The 15,174-nt window shown below is 45.4% G+C and overlaps 1 long non-coding RNA gene across 1 annotated transcript; it reads left to right on the plus strand.

Moving 5' to 3' along the window:
* Positions 1 to 10,742: 10,742 nt before the first annotated feature.
* LOC143769030 (uncharacterized) lies at positions 10,743 to 11,592 on the plus strand. The gene is made up of 3 exons (XR_013214171.1): positions 10,743 to 10,776; positions 10,903 to 10,946; positions 11,097 to 11,592. It is a non-coding gene; the product is annotated as an uncharacterized LOC143769030 (long non-coding RNA).
* The last annotated feature ends 3,582 nt before the right edge of the window (positions 11,593 to 15,174 follow it).

Genomic DNA, 15,174 nt, shown 5'->3' on the forward strand with positions numbered 1-15,174 from the left:
GCGGTACGTTGTGCCTGTGGTTCCTTCTGCTGAGCCTCCTGCTCCGGTGTTGGTTGAGGGCGAGTTGGAGTACGTGGTGGAGAAGATCTTGGATTCTCGTCTCTCCAGGCGGAGGCTTCAGTACCTGGTCAAGTGGAAGGGCTATGGTCAGGAAGATAATTACTGGGTGGTCGCCTCTGATGTTCATGCGGCCGATTTAGTTCGTGCCTTTCACGCCGCTCGTCCTGATCGCCCTGGTGGTCGTGGTGAGGGTTCGGTGACCCCTCACTAAGGGGGGGGTACTGTTGTGATTTTGCTTTTTGCTCCCTCTAGTGGTCATTAGTGATTTGACTCTGGAGCTTCTGTCTTTTCCTATATCCTCACCTGGGCTGTTAGTTCAGGGGCGTTGCTATATCAGCTCCCTGGACCTTCAGTTCAATGCCTGGCATCGTTGAAATCAGAGCTAATCTGTTGTGCTCTTGTCCTATTATCCTGGTTCCTGTATTTCAAGCTAAGTCTGCTTCTTTGCTTTTTGCTTTTGTTTTGTTTGGTATTTTTGTCCAGCTTGTTCCAATCTGTATCCTGACCTTTGCTGGAAGTTCTAGGGGGCTGGTGTTCTCCCCCCGGACCGTTAGACGGTTCGGGGGTTCTTGAATCTCCAGCGTGGATTTTTATAGGGTTTTTGTTGACCAGATAAGTTATCTTGCTATATTCTGCTATTAGTAAGCTGGCCTCTCTTTGCTGAACCTGGTTCATTTCTGTGTTTGTCATTTCCTCTTACCTCACCGTTATTATTTGTGGGGGGCTTGTATCTTGCTTTGGGGTCCCTTTCTCTGGAGGCAAGAGAGGTCTTTGTTTTCTTCTCCTAGGGGTAGTTAGATTCTCCTGCTGGCGCGAGTCATCTAGCGATCACCGTAGGCATGATCCCCGGCTACTTCTAGTGTTGGCGTTAGGAGTAGCTATTTGGTCAACCCAGTTACCACAGCCCTATGAGCTGGATTTTGAATCTCGCAGACTTACACGTTCCTCTGAGACCCTGTCCACTGGGGTCATAACAGTGGACTGCTGCTGGAGTCATTGCTTCAAGAGCCGCCACACACAGACGTATCCAGGACATGGGCTACAAGTGTCACATTCCTTGTGTCAAGCCACTCATGACCAATAGACAATGCCAGAAGCCTCTTACCTGGGCCAAGGAGAAGAAGAACTGGACTGTTGTCAGTGGTCCAAGGTGTTGTTTTCAGATGAAAGTAAATTTTGCATTTCATTTGGAAATCAAGGTCCCAGAATCTGGAGGAAGAGTGGAGAGGCCACAATCCAAGCTGCTGGAGGTTTAGTGTTTAGTTTCCACAATCAGTGATGGTTTGGGGAGCCATGTCATCTGCTGGTGTAGGTCCACTGTGTTTTATCAAGACCAAAGTCAGCACATCTATCTACGAGGACATTTTAGAGCACTTTGGAGATGGAAATGTCATTCTCCAGCAGGACCTGGCACCTGTCCACACTGCCAAAAGTACCAATATACCTGGTTTATAAACAACAGTATCACTGTGCTTGATTGGTCAGCAAACTCGCCTGACCTTAACCCCATAGAGAATCTATGGAGTATTGTAAAGAGGAAGATGAGACACCAGACCCAACAATGCAGATGAGCTGAAGGCTGCTATCAAAGCAACCTGGGCTTCCATAACACCTCAGCAGTGCCACAGGCTGATCGCCTCCATGCCACGATGCATTGATGCAGTAATTGATGCAAAAGGAGCCCCGACAAAGTATTGAGTGCATTTACTGATGACATATTTCAGTAGTTAAACAAGAAGTTTCCCAAGATAAATATCAAAAATAACAGGTCCAAATTCAAAAAGCATTCTGAACACAAAAAAACCCAATAGGTATAATTTAAGTGACAGGGGAATCAAAGAATATGTTCAACCATAAAATCAATTTTATTAATAGAAATTAGCACTTAAAAATCTGAACATATTATCACTACCAAAGCAGGAAAGTCAGGGGATCATAAGAGAAAGTATAAAAAGGGGTAAAAATATATAATATAAATAAGTGTATGCAAAGCAGAAGGCTCTGCCAAAATTGCACAAGTGAAATTGATGTAAACAGAGGTAAGTTACAAAGGGTTAAAAGATGTGAAAAAGGCAGAGCAACAATAGGGAAAAGTATAAAGTGAAAAGTATGGTTCCCAATAACACAGATAAAAATAGGTCTAAATGTGTCAACATACCATATGGCCATATAATAGAGAAAATAATTTTGTAGAAAGCTAATAATATCAATTATCAATTCATTAAATCAAATGATAAAATCCGTAACCTGATTGTCCACAAGCATCTATCATAATTAAATCAAGTCCATAAAGAGGTTCACAATCCCGGCTGTTCAACAGTCTATCAAGGCTCCATAATGCCTCATAGAAAAAAATAATAAAGAATTCACAGTCTAGCCAGAGACCATTTCTAGAGTTCATATATTCTGCAACAGATCCATGGAGTACAATAGCAGAGAAAAACAAGCTTGTTTGTAGGAAGACTTTCCTCCCCCAATTCTCCATCTCTTTATAGGATGAAAAATGTTCACAAAGTAGAAATCATCACATACATGGATATAGATAGGTGGATTAAAATCCGGCCTTCATGGCTGTATACTGCAGAGCAAACAAATATGAGTTAAAATCAATAAAAAAACACAACCCACCTCCCAAAAGATGCCTCCATATTTCTAAAAATGAACCAAACCCCAGATTTTCATTAAGCCTGGTCGGTACCCAATCTAAAAGTCCACTTGCTCTCAACGTAAGCAAGAGTTTTCTTGAGATCACCACTTCTCGGTCCCAAAAGAACTCTGAGAAGTCTTGAATCCCTATGATGGAATTGTTGAAAATATCTTAGCAGGGTTTTAAATTGTTCAAGATCATCCTCTGTCCTAGATTTGTCCATGTCTCTTACATGTTCCTTAATACATATGTGAAGTTCTCTAGCAAGGAGACCAATGTAGATTTTCCCACCTGGACATCGGGCGTGATAGATCACCCATTAAATGGTGTCTGATGTCATATGTCTAATTTAATGACATTCCCCTGAAGGTAGCCCTCTCAGGTGTGTTCATAGTTGTCAATAATTGTGTCCTGTCCTGTTTATGAGACTAGGACACCTGCTGATTGTGCTATGTCTTCACATGTCTGTGTGGATGTGACGTCATAAGTCGTCTGCACCACAAATAATATGTGAGTGAGTGGTGACATCTTACTCCTTTAATCCCCATTCTCCTGATGATGCCTGAGAGCGGGCGAAACATGTTGGGGGATTAATGTTTATAGATTTAGGGCGACAGGACCTGCATTACAATAACGGTGACAATCCGCCAGTATATAACTAATCGCTGACTGCAGCAGTAAATGGTACAGTGTATTCACTCCCTGTGACTGTGACACAATAGCACAAAGAAGCCGAAATAACAGGGTCATTTTCATTTATAGGGGTTTTAATTGTTTTCTTTGTGTTACATGTAAATAAAGCGATATTATAAAGAGGAAGAAGAAGATTTCGGTGACCCCAGAGATGAGCAGCAGTGACCCGTCCTTCCCTTGGGTTGTGGTGGGATTACTGTAAATCACATGTGATGGGTTATTTGGAACGGTACAACCTGTATTATATATAGCACTGATGGCTTTATTATATACTGCCCCAATATCACCATATTCCTGGTAAGAGGTAATAATTGTTAGAAAGTGTTGGTTATACAGAGAATATAAAAGCTCAGGAAGAGTTTACAGCTCTGTGTATTCTGTCCATGAGGTGCAGTAGAGCCGGCTGGGTGGCACTGGGGGTAATAGGTGCACACCACTTTGGTGGAATAGACTCTTGGGAGAAATGATAAAGGGAAATGGGACATCGAGGAAATATGTGATAAGAAACATAGAAAAACTAATAAAAATATTAACATTACAATACAAAAATAATGTAAGTTATAAAATGGAACGATGATGAAACACATAGAGGGATTAATAATCTAATAAATAAACCACTGGACGTCGCCATGAAGTTCTCTGCCGTTCCTCTGGACTCTAAACTGTCACCCATGATGCCCACATCACAGTGTATAGGGCAGAGCAGGGCCAGGAGCCGCTGCCTGGCAGGAGCCACCTGAGGGTTCCGTCACCTCTGACCTCTGGTCACCTGCACACGACCAACTGCCATTTGCTTTCAACTGTCGGCTGAAGTGATTGGACTGAGGTCTACAGGCGGGAAGAGATTACGGAGAATGGCGACTACTGGACGAGGAGAAGAGAGCGAGAAGAGCAGCGAGGAGAAGAGGAGCGAGGAGAAGAGGAAGAGGGAAGAGGACAGCGTGACCGGATTAAAGAAGAAAAGGAGACGAGACAACAGCGGATTGGAGGAGCCAACACCTGGATGCAGCGGAGACCCTGGATCATCCGGCCCCTATGCCAGGCTTAACATCAGCCGCTTCAACATCCACCAGTTCCTAGGTAGAGGCGCCTTTGGCAAAGTAAGGCCTACATATTTGTTATTTATTTGAAATCTGAGATTTTTCATATATCCCCATGTATTGTTCTCTGTTATCAGCCATGTCTTGCTTTGTTATTGCTCATTGTAGTGTCCTTCTGTGAGATGAGGTATAAGACATCACCATAGTTAGGGCTAGTGCTGCTATAACCTGGTATTCTTCTATACTGGAGGGTTCATCTCAGGGGTCACAGCTGTAGAGGGCAGGGGACAATATTTTTTTCTCCTATCAGGCTGCCATATTGTACATACATTTGTTTCTGTGTTTTTATTAAATCTATATAATCAATGATATTTGGACCATACTAATGCCAACTCAATGCCTCTACTAATGCTTACTCTGTTTATTTCCATATGGTAGTGCAGCGCCCCAGAGTCCTGGTCGTTGCAGTACTATGGCTCCACCGCTAAGGGGGGCTATGGTACGTCTGATGGCACTGAAGGAGTTCATCTGACCAGGTATCACATACACCAATACATTTCACAGTCTGGCCTCCAGGGGGAGCTAAGGGTACTATTCATTAGGCCACTCCTCACAGTCTGGTAAAACTGGGGGTTAGGCAGGAAGTTAGACAGAAAGCTGACTGGGTTGGAACCAGGCAACACCTTGTGGCAGAGGGTGTTGTAGGGGAAGATTCGGTAGGGTCCCTGTCAGGGGTGGGATCCTGACAGAGGCCTGGCAATCAGAGAGAAAGCTACGGGACCGCGCTTGCACTTCATAGCGGCGGTGCCCTAAGAAAGGACAAGAAGCGAGATTTATTGTGCTGAGTGAGAAACGAGATCAACGCAACAGGGAGAAATACCAGTAGGAGTCGTGCTGTTAGACCGAGGCAACATCCTTCTGAGGCGTAAATAACCGGTGGCCGGAACGCCGAGGAAATACAGAGCTCTAAGCATTACTTCAAACCAACTGCAGGACAGAGAGCTATAGGCTGGCTGTCTCACCTACATCACCTACGCAGACATAGGGGGCAACCTTTGGAGAGGGGCGACTCTAGGGTCCCGGAAGAGCTCCGAGCCTTCCCGTCATACGGGTGCGTCCTACCATAAGATCTGGGGGGGCGAGAAGAAGAAGAACATCAGAATCGAGTTGTTGTGAGGGAACACGAGGAACAGACACAACAGTTGTGGGGTACTATCCCGTAAGCACAGCAGGGGAGGACCACAACACACAAGCGCTAGAAGGAAGGCACAGATTTCCACCTGCAACGGGAACTCTGGAGGTGCCATCGGACCGGCCGGACTTGCGCAGCCCGGTTAACCGTATTCCGGACTGGGGACCCAGAAGCCTTCAGTAAAGAGGTAAAGAGACTGCAACCTTGTGTCCTTGTTATTTACTGTGACCGGCATTACACCGCACCACCACCACCATCCACATCTATTACTGTACGCCCCTCAGCAGGGTCACGGACCGGGTCTAGCCACCGTGACAACCCCAGAGCAGAGACTCAGAGGCCCGGTACCGGGTACCCCTCGGCCCTGCGGCAGTGGGGGCGCTACAATAACAGAGGAAAACCCTTTAAAAAGTCATCGTCATTTTAATTTTTATTTCATAAATCTATAGCAAACATGAAAATAAGCAGCTTTGTAATAATTCTAATCAGATAAATCTTCTTTCTCCACCAAGACTGATTTTTCATATTCCATATTCTCAATTTCTGGGTAAACTCTGTATTTAGTGAAGACAGATTGTTACATTACTGAGAGGAGATGACAGTTGGTGCTGATAATATTCTATGTAGTGGAGAGGAGGGGCTAAATGTAAAACTCCTCCCTCCTCCTCCCCCCTCCCTTCTGAATAGAATATTATCAGCACCAACTGTCATCTCCCCTCAGTAATGTAACAATCTGTCTTCACTAAATACAGAGTTTACCCAGGTACATAGAATTTTGAAAATAAAAAATCAGTCCTGGCTGAGAAAGAAGCCGATTTGGCTGATAAAATGTATTACAAAGTTAAATATTTTCATGTGTATTATTGTTTTATGAACTAAATATTAAAATGACGAATATTTATTAAGACCTCTCCATAGCCCATCCATGGAGCAGGCAGTGCATTGTTCTGACAGATAGATCTGCTCCTCTATATGGTCCTGGTCACTAGCAGACTGAGCGATCACTCAGTTTTCTCATGCGCCTTGTGGACTATAAAATCCAGATCCTTCCACCCCTGCAGACACCTTCTAAGTATTCTCCATTTGTGTTTTTCAGGTGGTCCTGGCATCTGTCCCCGGCAGTAACATCAACGTGGCCATCAAAATGATCACCAAAAGGGACAACGAGGACACCATCTTGAGAGAGCGGCGGATACTCCTGGCGGTCAGACACTGCCCATTCCTGTGCCACCTCTATGCCGCACACCAGTCTCAGCACAGGGCATATTTCATCATGGAGTACCTGTCCGGTGGCAGCGTGGAGGATTTGATCAGGATGTGCGGCTGCCTGAACATCGGCAATGTGAGGTGAGAAAGCAGAGAATGTACCTAAAAGAGAACTAAGAGAAAGGGAAAAAACCTGAGGTTGGGGTGCAGCTAGGGGAGCACTGGCAGGGCATATATTTAGGGTGCGGAAAGCAGGAGGTGGGGTGCCATGGTATTTGGGGATTGTCAGAGAAGGATTTCATGACATTGATTCTGCACTCTGTTCTCTCCATCAGATTTTACACAGCAGAGATGGTAAGTGGCCTCCAGTTCCTCCACGGACACAACATCGTCCACCGGTAAGCAGAACTTTCCTCCTTTTCTCAGTCCCCTTTACAAGCTGTAGATATGGCCCCCGGCTTCCCTGGTGTCCTGCCGCCTATTCTGCCGTATGTTGTAGTGAACAATTTTCCATCTCTTGTATCACTGGACAGATTTCTTATTTTGTTTTCTTCTTTCATTGCAGTGACATAAAGCCGGATAACATCATGTTGGATGCAGATGGCCACATCCGTATCATCGACCTTGGGCTTGCCCAAGATGGCGTCTCCTCCTCCAAAAACATCTCTGGAGTGACGGGCACTTTCCATTACATGGCCCCTGAGGTGCATCGTAGAAAACGGTATGGCGCAGCAGTGGACTGGTGGCATACCTCCCAACCGTCCCGATTTCAGCGTGACAGTCCCGCTTTGGCACCGGGGTCCCGCTGTCCCGCTTCGGGCATTTAAAATCCCGAATTTGCGGCCGCCGGTGAAGCCCCGCCCACTTCCGGGACGTAGAGAGAGCCAGCCTGTTTTTTTTTTATAAAAGCTGCCTCCTGACCGCCCGCGCAACACCCCCCCCCCTCCCGCCCCCTGTGCGGCGCTGCCACGCTGAAGGAGAGAGCCTGCAGCAATCAAGAAGAAAGGTCAGCGATTCACTCCCTCTGGCTGTGTGTGCACGGAGCTCCGGCTTCTGCTCTTAGCTGCTATCCCGGCAGAGAAGGAGAGACGGGGGAGGTGCCGGGATAGTGCAGAGCTGTGAGCAGGAGACTGAAGACTTCAGCAGAGAGCTGCACATGGACATCAGCCGCCCCTGCATCACAGAGGAGATTGTGTGTGTGTGATGTGTGTGATGGCTGCGTGTGTGTGTGTGTGATGGCTGCGTGTGTGTGTGATGGCTGCGTGTGTGTGTGATGGCTGCGTGTGTGTGTGTGATGGCTGTGTGTGTGTGATGGCTGCGTGTGTGTGTGTGTGATGGCTGCGTGTGTGTGTGTGATGGCTGCGTGTGTGTGTGTGATGGCTGTGTGTGTGTGATGGCTGTGTGTGTGTGATGGCTGCGTGTGTGTGATGGCTGCGTGTGTGTGATGGCTGCGTGTGTGTGATGGCTGCGTGTGTGTGTGTGATGGCTGCGTGTGTGTGATGGCTGTGTGTGTGTGATGGCTGCGTGTGTGTGTGTGATGGCTGCGTGTGTGTGTGTGATGGCTGCGTGTGTGTGTGTGTGTGTGTGTGTGTGATGGCTGCGTGTGTGTGTGTGATGGCTGCGTGTGTGTGTGTGATGGCTGCGTGTGTGTGTGTGATGGCTGCGTGTGTGTGATGGCTGCGTGTGTGTGATGGCTGCGTGTGTGTGTGTGATGGCTGCGTGTGTGTGTGATGTCTGCGTGTGTGTGTGATGGCTGCATGTGTGTGTGATGGCTGCGTGTGTGTGTGCGTGTGTGTGTGTGTGTGATGGCTGCGTGTGTATGTGTGATGGCTGCGTGTGTGTGTGATGGCTGCGTGTGTGATGCATTTGTGTCAAAGCTGCATGTGTTTGTGAGCTGCGTGCGTGTGTGAGCTGCGTGCGTGTGTGAGCTGCGTGCCTGTGTGTGAGCTGCGTGCCTGTGTGTCATTATACAGTATGGAGCATCATGTGTGGTCATTATACAATATGGAGCATCATGTGCGGTCATTATACAGTATGGAGCATCATGTGCGGTCATTAGACAGTATGGAGCATCATGTGCGGCCATTATACAGTATGGAGCATCATGTGCGGTCATTATACAGTATGGAGCATCATGTGCGGTCATTATACAGTATGGAGCATCATGTGTGGCCATTATACAGTATGGAGCATCATGTGCGGTCATTATACAGTATGGAGCATCATGTGTGGTCATTATACAATATGGAGCATCATGTGCGGTCATTATACAGTATGGAGCATCATGTGCGGTCATTAGACAGTATGGAGCATCATGTGCGGTCATTATACAGTATGGAGCATCATGTGTGGCCATTATACAGTATGGAGCATCATGTGCGGCCATTATACAGTATGGAGCATCATGTGCGGCCATTATACAGTATGGAGCATCATGTGCGGCCATTATACAGTATGGAGCATCATGTGCGGCCATTATACAGTCTGGAGCATCATGTGCGGTCATTATACAGTCTGGAGCATCATGTGCGGTCATTATACAGTCTGGAGCATCATGTGCGGTCATTATACAGTCTGGAGCATCATGTGCGGTCATTATACAGTCTGGAGCATCATGTGCGGTCATTATACAGTCTGGAGCATCATGTGCGGTCATTATACAGTCTGGAGCATCATGTGCGGTCATTATACAGTATGGAGCATCATGTGCGGTCATTATACAGTCTGGAGCATCATGTGCGGTCACTATACAGTCTGGAGCATCATGTGCGGTCATTATACAGTATGGAGCATCATGTGCGGTCATTATACAGTCTGGAGCATCATGTGCGGTCATTATACAGTCTGGAGCATCATGTGCGGTCATTATACAGTCTGGAGCATCATGTGCGGTCATTATACAGTCTGGAGCATCATGTGCGGTCATTATACAGTATGGAGCATCATTTGCGGTCATACAGTATGGAGCATCATGTGCGGTCATTATACAGTATGGAGCATCATGTGCGGTCATACAGTATGGAGCATCATGTGCGGTCATTATACACTATGGAGCATCATGTGCGGTCATACAGTATGGAGCATCATGTGTGTTCATTATACAGTATGGAGCATCATGTGCGGTCATTATACAGTCTGGAGCATCATGTGCGGTCATTATACACTATGGAGCATCATGTGCGGTCATACAGTATGGAGCATCATGTGTGTTCATTATATATTATGGAGCGTCATGTGTGTTCATTATATATTATGGAGCGTCATGTGTGGTCATTATATATTATGGAGCGTCATGTGTGGTCATCGTACAGTATGGAGCATCATGTGTGGCCATTATACAGTATGGGGCACTGTGTGGCCATATTTTTTTGTTTATAATTATTGTATATGAAACAGTGTGATCGGCAGTGCTAAATGGGTGTGGTTGGGATGTGGATATGGGTGTGACTAATTATGAATGGGTGTGGTCAGAGGCGTGGCCTAAAATTTGCCGCGGCGCGCAAAGCGCGCCGCAAACTTTGTCCCTCTTTCCCATCTTCAAAAGTTGGGAGGTATGCTGGTGGAGCCTGGGGATTGTGGTGTCCAGGATGGCAGCAGGGCGATATCCATTTTACAACGGCCCCGTCAAGCAAATGGCTTTCAAATCCATCATCAACAAGAAGCCAAAATTTCCAACTTGGCTTGATGCTGACGTGAAACATGTCATCAAGAAGCTGCTGCGCAAAGACCCTCAAACACGCCTGGGTGTGAGCGGGAATATCAGAGAGCATCCATTCTTTACCACCATCGGCTGGGAGGATCTGGAGGAAAGGAGAGTAGAGCCACCATTTACACCATTCAGGCCAGTTCTGGAGAACCACCATCTGCAGTGGCCGGAGCACACAGTCCTTCACCCCGTGGCCGGATTGATTTACGTACGTGTCACCAAGCTGGACCCGGTAAGTATCTCCTCCTCTGGGGATAACACTCATCAGGTGCTGTTCTCTCATTGTGGTAATCATCATCATCGATCTTACCTTTTTTCACTTTTTCTGACAGTGACTTTATGTTTCTATTTTTCTTAGGTGGATGAAAAGATCTGGACTGTGAAAGAATTCACGACCATCTGGTGAGTGACCGATGTACACACAGGACACCTATTATGTCAGTACATTGTATCTGATGTTATATAGCAGAATGGTTCATTATAAAGACCATTCCCCTAATATAACATAAGATCCAGTAGATAGATTTCCTGTCTTCCTCTTATGTCTTGCAGGATGAGCCCGTGCCAACTGCCCAGAACTTCATGCCTCCTGACCCGTGCCTCACGTCTCTGCTGCTGTACGTCACCTCGGCTGCCCTTCAACATCATCTCTCTCTATACCATCTTCATGCCGGACCACTGCCATTACTGCCCCAGACCCTTGACCTCCTGGGCTGGCATCTAACATCCCTCCAGCCCGAAGATCTTCTACCCCAGGAGCGGCCTGTGCTAAGTTTCCATCTGGTGAGTTCAGGAACAATAGTCGCACCTTTCAGTCCTGGGGCCGCTGAGCAGCAGCATGTGAGGAGCGACCATTATCCCTGAACTCACCTTAGCACAGGCCTGGTAAGTATCGCACCCATCACACATCACCCACACTACATGGTCAGTGCAGGTCCCCACACTACATCATCAGTACAGGCACACACATAGCACAGAGTACATATCAGCACATAGATGTAGGACATAGATCGGCTTCTGATCCTGAGATTTAATCTGATCGCCATATGTGGGGTCAGGAAGGAATTTTTCCCCCTAATATGAGGACAATTGGCCCATTCTTCATAGGGGGTTTTCGCCTTCCTCTGGATCTACACGGCCTTAAATAGGTTTAGTATAATAGATTAATAAGTAGAATCACACACTAGTAGCACAAAAAAAGTTATAATAAAATAAAATGTTCTTACTTTAAAAGAAAAAATAGTTCCTATAAATAATAACTAGTCCAAGTAAAGAAACATATATTATTTTACATGACAGGTATATTACACAGGTTAGGTACATTACACAGGTTAGGTATCAGCCTTTGATCTTGGGATTCATTCTGATCGCCATATTTGGGGTCAGGAAGGAATTTTTCCCCCTGATATGAGGATAATTGGCCGATTCCTCAGAGGGGGTTTTCGCCTTCCTCTGGATCAACACGGTTGATACATACATTTAGTGTCATAGGTTAATAAGTAAGTGCACACTTTTAGAGCATAAAAAAGATACAAAATAAAATATTATTAGTTGAAAAAATGTTTCCTAACCAAATATAGACATAAATTAGTCCAAACATGCTACCAGATTAGTAGGAAAAAAATAATACAACACATTTTTTTTACTTTAATCTCATCGGTTCATTATCAGCCCTTGATCCTGGGATTTATTCTGACCGCCATACTTTATTTGGGGTCAGGAAGGAATTTTCCCCCCTGATATGAGGATAATTGGCCGATTCCTCACAGGGGGTTTTCGCCTTCCTCTGGACCAACAAGGCCCATAGATAGGTTTAGTAAAATAGAATAAATAAGTAGCTTCTTATGTTTATAATAAAAAATATATAATTTATGTAAAATAATAATATAATATTTTGGATTTACAATAATATAGTCGACACAAATATAAATGTAAATTAGCTGAAAAATAGAAATTACTTTTATATTTTTATATAATAAACATTTATATAATAATAATATAATAATAATTTTAAATAATATATATTTTTTACATTAAACTTACGTATACACATTAGCTATGAACCCTTGATCCTGGGATTCATTCTGATCGCCATATTTGGGGTCAGGAAGGAATTTTCCCCCCTAATATGAGGATAATTGGCCGATTCCTCACAGGGGGTTTTCGCCTTCCTCTGGACCAATACGGCCCATAGATAGATTTAGTCTGATAGATGAATAATTTACACATATGCATGATATATAATATATAATAACCTCATCTATAAATAAAATCTTCTTTTTACCCCTATACCTTTGTGTTGTCTTTACTCCATTGCTCGGCCATGTAGTCATTATTATACTGCCCCCTATGTCTGGTGGGCACATACAGCAGTGTCCCCCACGCTCCAGGCTTCACGGCCCCAACACATCATGGTGTCAGGATTTCCTTTGTATTTCTCGGGGGAGAGAACCTGCGGCAGCTTCTGAGGCCTCGATAATAATTCCATCCTCAGTGCAAAATGAAGGAAATTCTGACACCATGATGTGTTGGGGCCGTGAGGACTGGAGTTTGGGGATCAATGTCACACATGAGATAAAGCTGGATGAGCCCCAATATCGTTATATCCAATGGGGATAAATCAGGTAATTGCTCTGATTCCTGGGAGTGTCAGGTCCAGAGCAGGAGACTCTGGGGCCTTTCTCCATTTCCGCTAATAAATGAGAACACTGAGCCGCTCCATCCTCTATTACCTCAGAACTTCCTAACAGGACAGAGAAGAATGGGTTTCCTATACCAGACCCCCATATCATAGACAGCCAGTCTGATTAGATCCTCCAGAAAAGATTAAGGAAGAAGGAGAATCCCCTGCAGAGAGGCGTCCACAGCAAGAGATGTGATAGTAACAGCTTTTGTGTCATTTCCTAGTGATCTGTATCTGGAAATAAAGGATGACAATCAAAATGGCCGCCATTATCGCTCCTACAGGGGACATCACTAAGCTTTCATACACCCTGAACAGTACATGGTGTAATGACACATCCCCTCACATTACCACTGTTACAGAGGTGCCATAAATCTCTCATAGATCCATGGTCAGCATTAGGGGTAGGCAGACTTGGCATCTGCCTAGTACCCTCACTCCTCCAGGGGCCCCCAGCCAGTGGTATACCGTTAATAGCGGCATACCACGCAGCCGCTAATACCGGCACACCATGAGGCCACTATGGGATCTGTTGTGATTCGGTTAGTGGGCTCCCCCGGTGGTCTCTTGTGGTACTGGTGTCCTGCAAGCTTTGCCTTCTCAGTTCACCTGTTCCTATCAGGATGTGGGAGTATCCTATTTAACCTTGCTCCTCAGTCATTCTAATGCTGGCCATCAATGTATCCAGAGTGATTCTGTTGCATGTTCCTGCTCCCAGTTTTCTGCTCAGCTAAGTTGGACACTTTAGTCCTTAAGTCTATTTTTGTATGTTTTGTCCAGTTTGCACTTATGTGAATCTCTGCAGCTGGAAGCTCTTGTTGGGCTGAAATTACCACTCCGGTGTCATGAGTTGTCACATGAGTTAAGGTAATTTCAGGATGGTGTTTTGAAGGGTTTTGCAGCTGACCGCGAAGTCCTCTGTTGTATCTTTCTGCTATTTAGTTAGCGGGCCTCTCTGTGCTAAATCTGCTTTCATACTACGTGTGTCTTTTCATCTGCTCTCACCGTTATTATATGTGGGGGGCTGCTATCTCCTGTGGGGACATTCTCTGGAGGCAAGCCAGGACTGTGTTTTCTTCTACCAGGGGTAGTTAGTTCTCCGGCTGGCGCGCGGCATCTAGAGACAACGCAGGAATGCCCCCTGGCTACTTCTAGTGTGGTGTGTAGGTTTAGCATCGCGGTCAGCTCTAGTTTCCATCACCCGAGAGCTTGTCCGTTTATTCTATGCTTCTGATGTTTCCTTGCCATTGGAAACCATAACAGTATGGCCAGCCCAAATGTTTAATCTATAGGCTGAAGCAGGAGAGAAAAGGAACTGTGTGAAACCTTTTTTTTTTTTTTTTTTTTTCCTTCCTCTGAAGTTGCACTCCAGCTCTAATTGCAGTCTCCTGTTTTCCTCTCCTCTTAACCCCTGAATGGCTCAGACTTTATCTGTTGAAATATGGATCCCCAGAGTCTGGCTACCAATTTGAATAATCTTGCCTCTAAAGTTCAGAATATACAAGATTTTTTATTACATGCTCCTCGGTCTGAACTTAAAATTCCTATACCGGAGTTTTTTTCTGGAGATCGATCTTGTTTTCTAAATTTTAAATACAATTGTAAATTGTTTCTTTCGCTGAGATCTCATTCTGCTGGAGATCCTGCCCAGCAAGTAAAAATTGTTATTTCTTTACTGCGGGGTGACCCCCAAAATTGGGCATTTTCATTGACACCAGGGGATCCTGCGTTGCTCAATGTGGATGCGTTTTTTCTGGCTTTGGGGTTGCTTTATGAGGAACCAAATTTGGAGATTCAGGCTGAGAAAGCCCTAATAGCCCTCTCTCAGGGGCAAGATGAAGCCGAAATATATTGCCAAAAATTTCGAAAATGGTCTGTGCTTACTCAGTGGAATGAGTGCGCTCTGGCGGCAATTTTCAGAGAAGGTCTCTCTGATGCTGTAAAAGA

This window comes from Ranitomeya variabilis, chromosome 4, assembly GCF_051348905.1.
Source record: "Ranitomeya variabilis isolate aRanVar5 chromosome 4, aRanVar5.hap1, whole genome shotgun sequence".
NCBI classification, from domain to species: Eukaryota; Metazoa; Chordata; class Amphibia; order Anura; family Dendrobatidae; genus Ranitomeya; species Ranitomeya variabilis.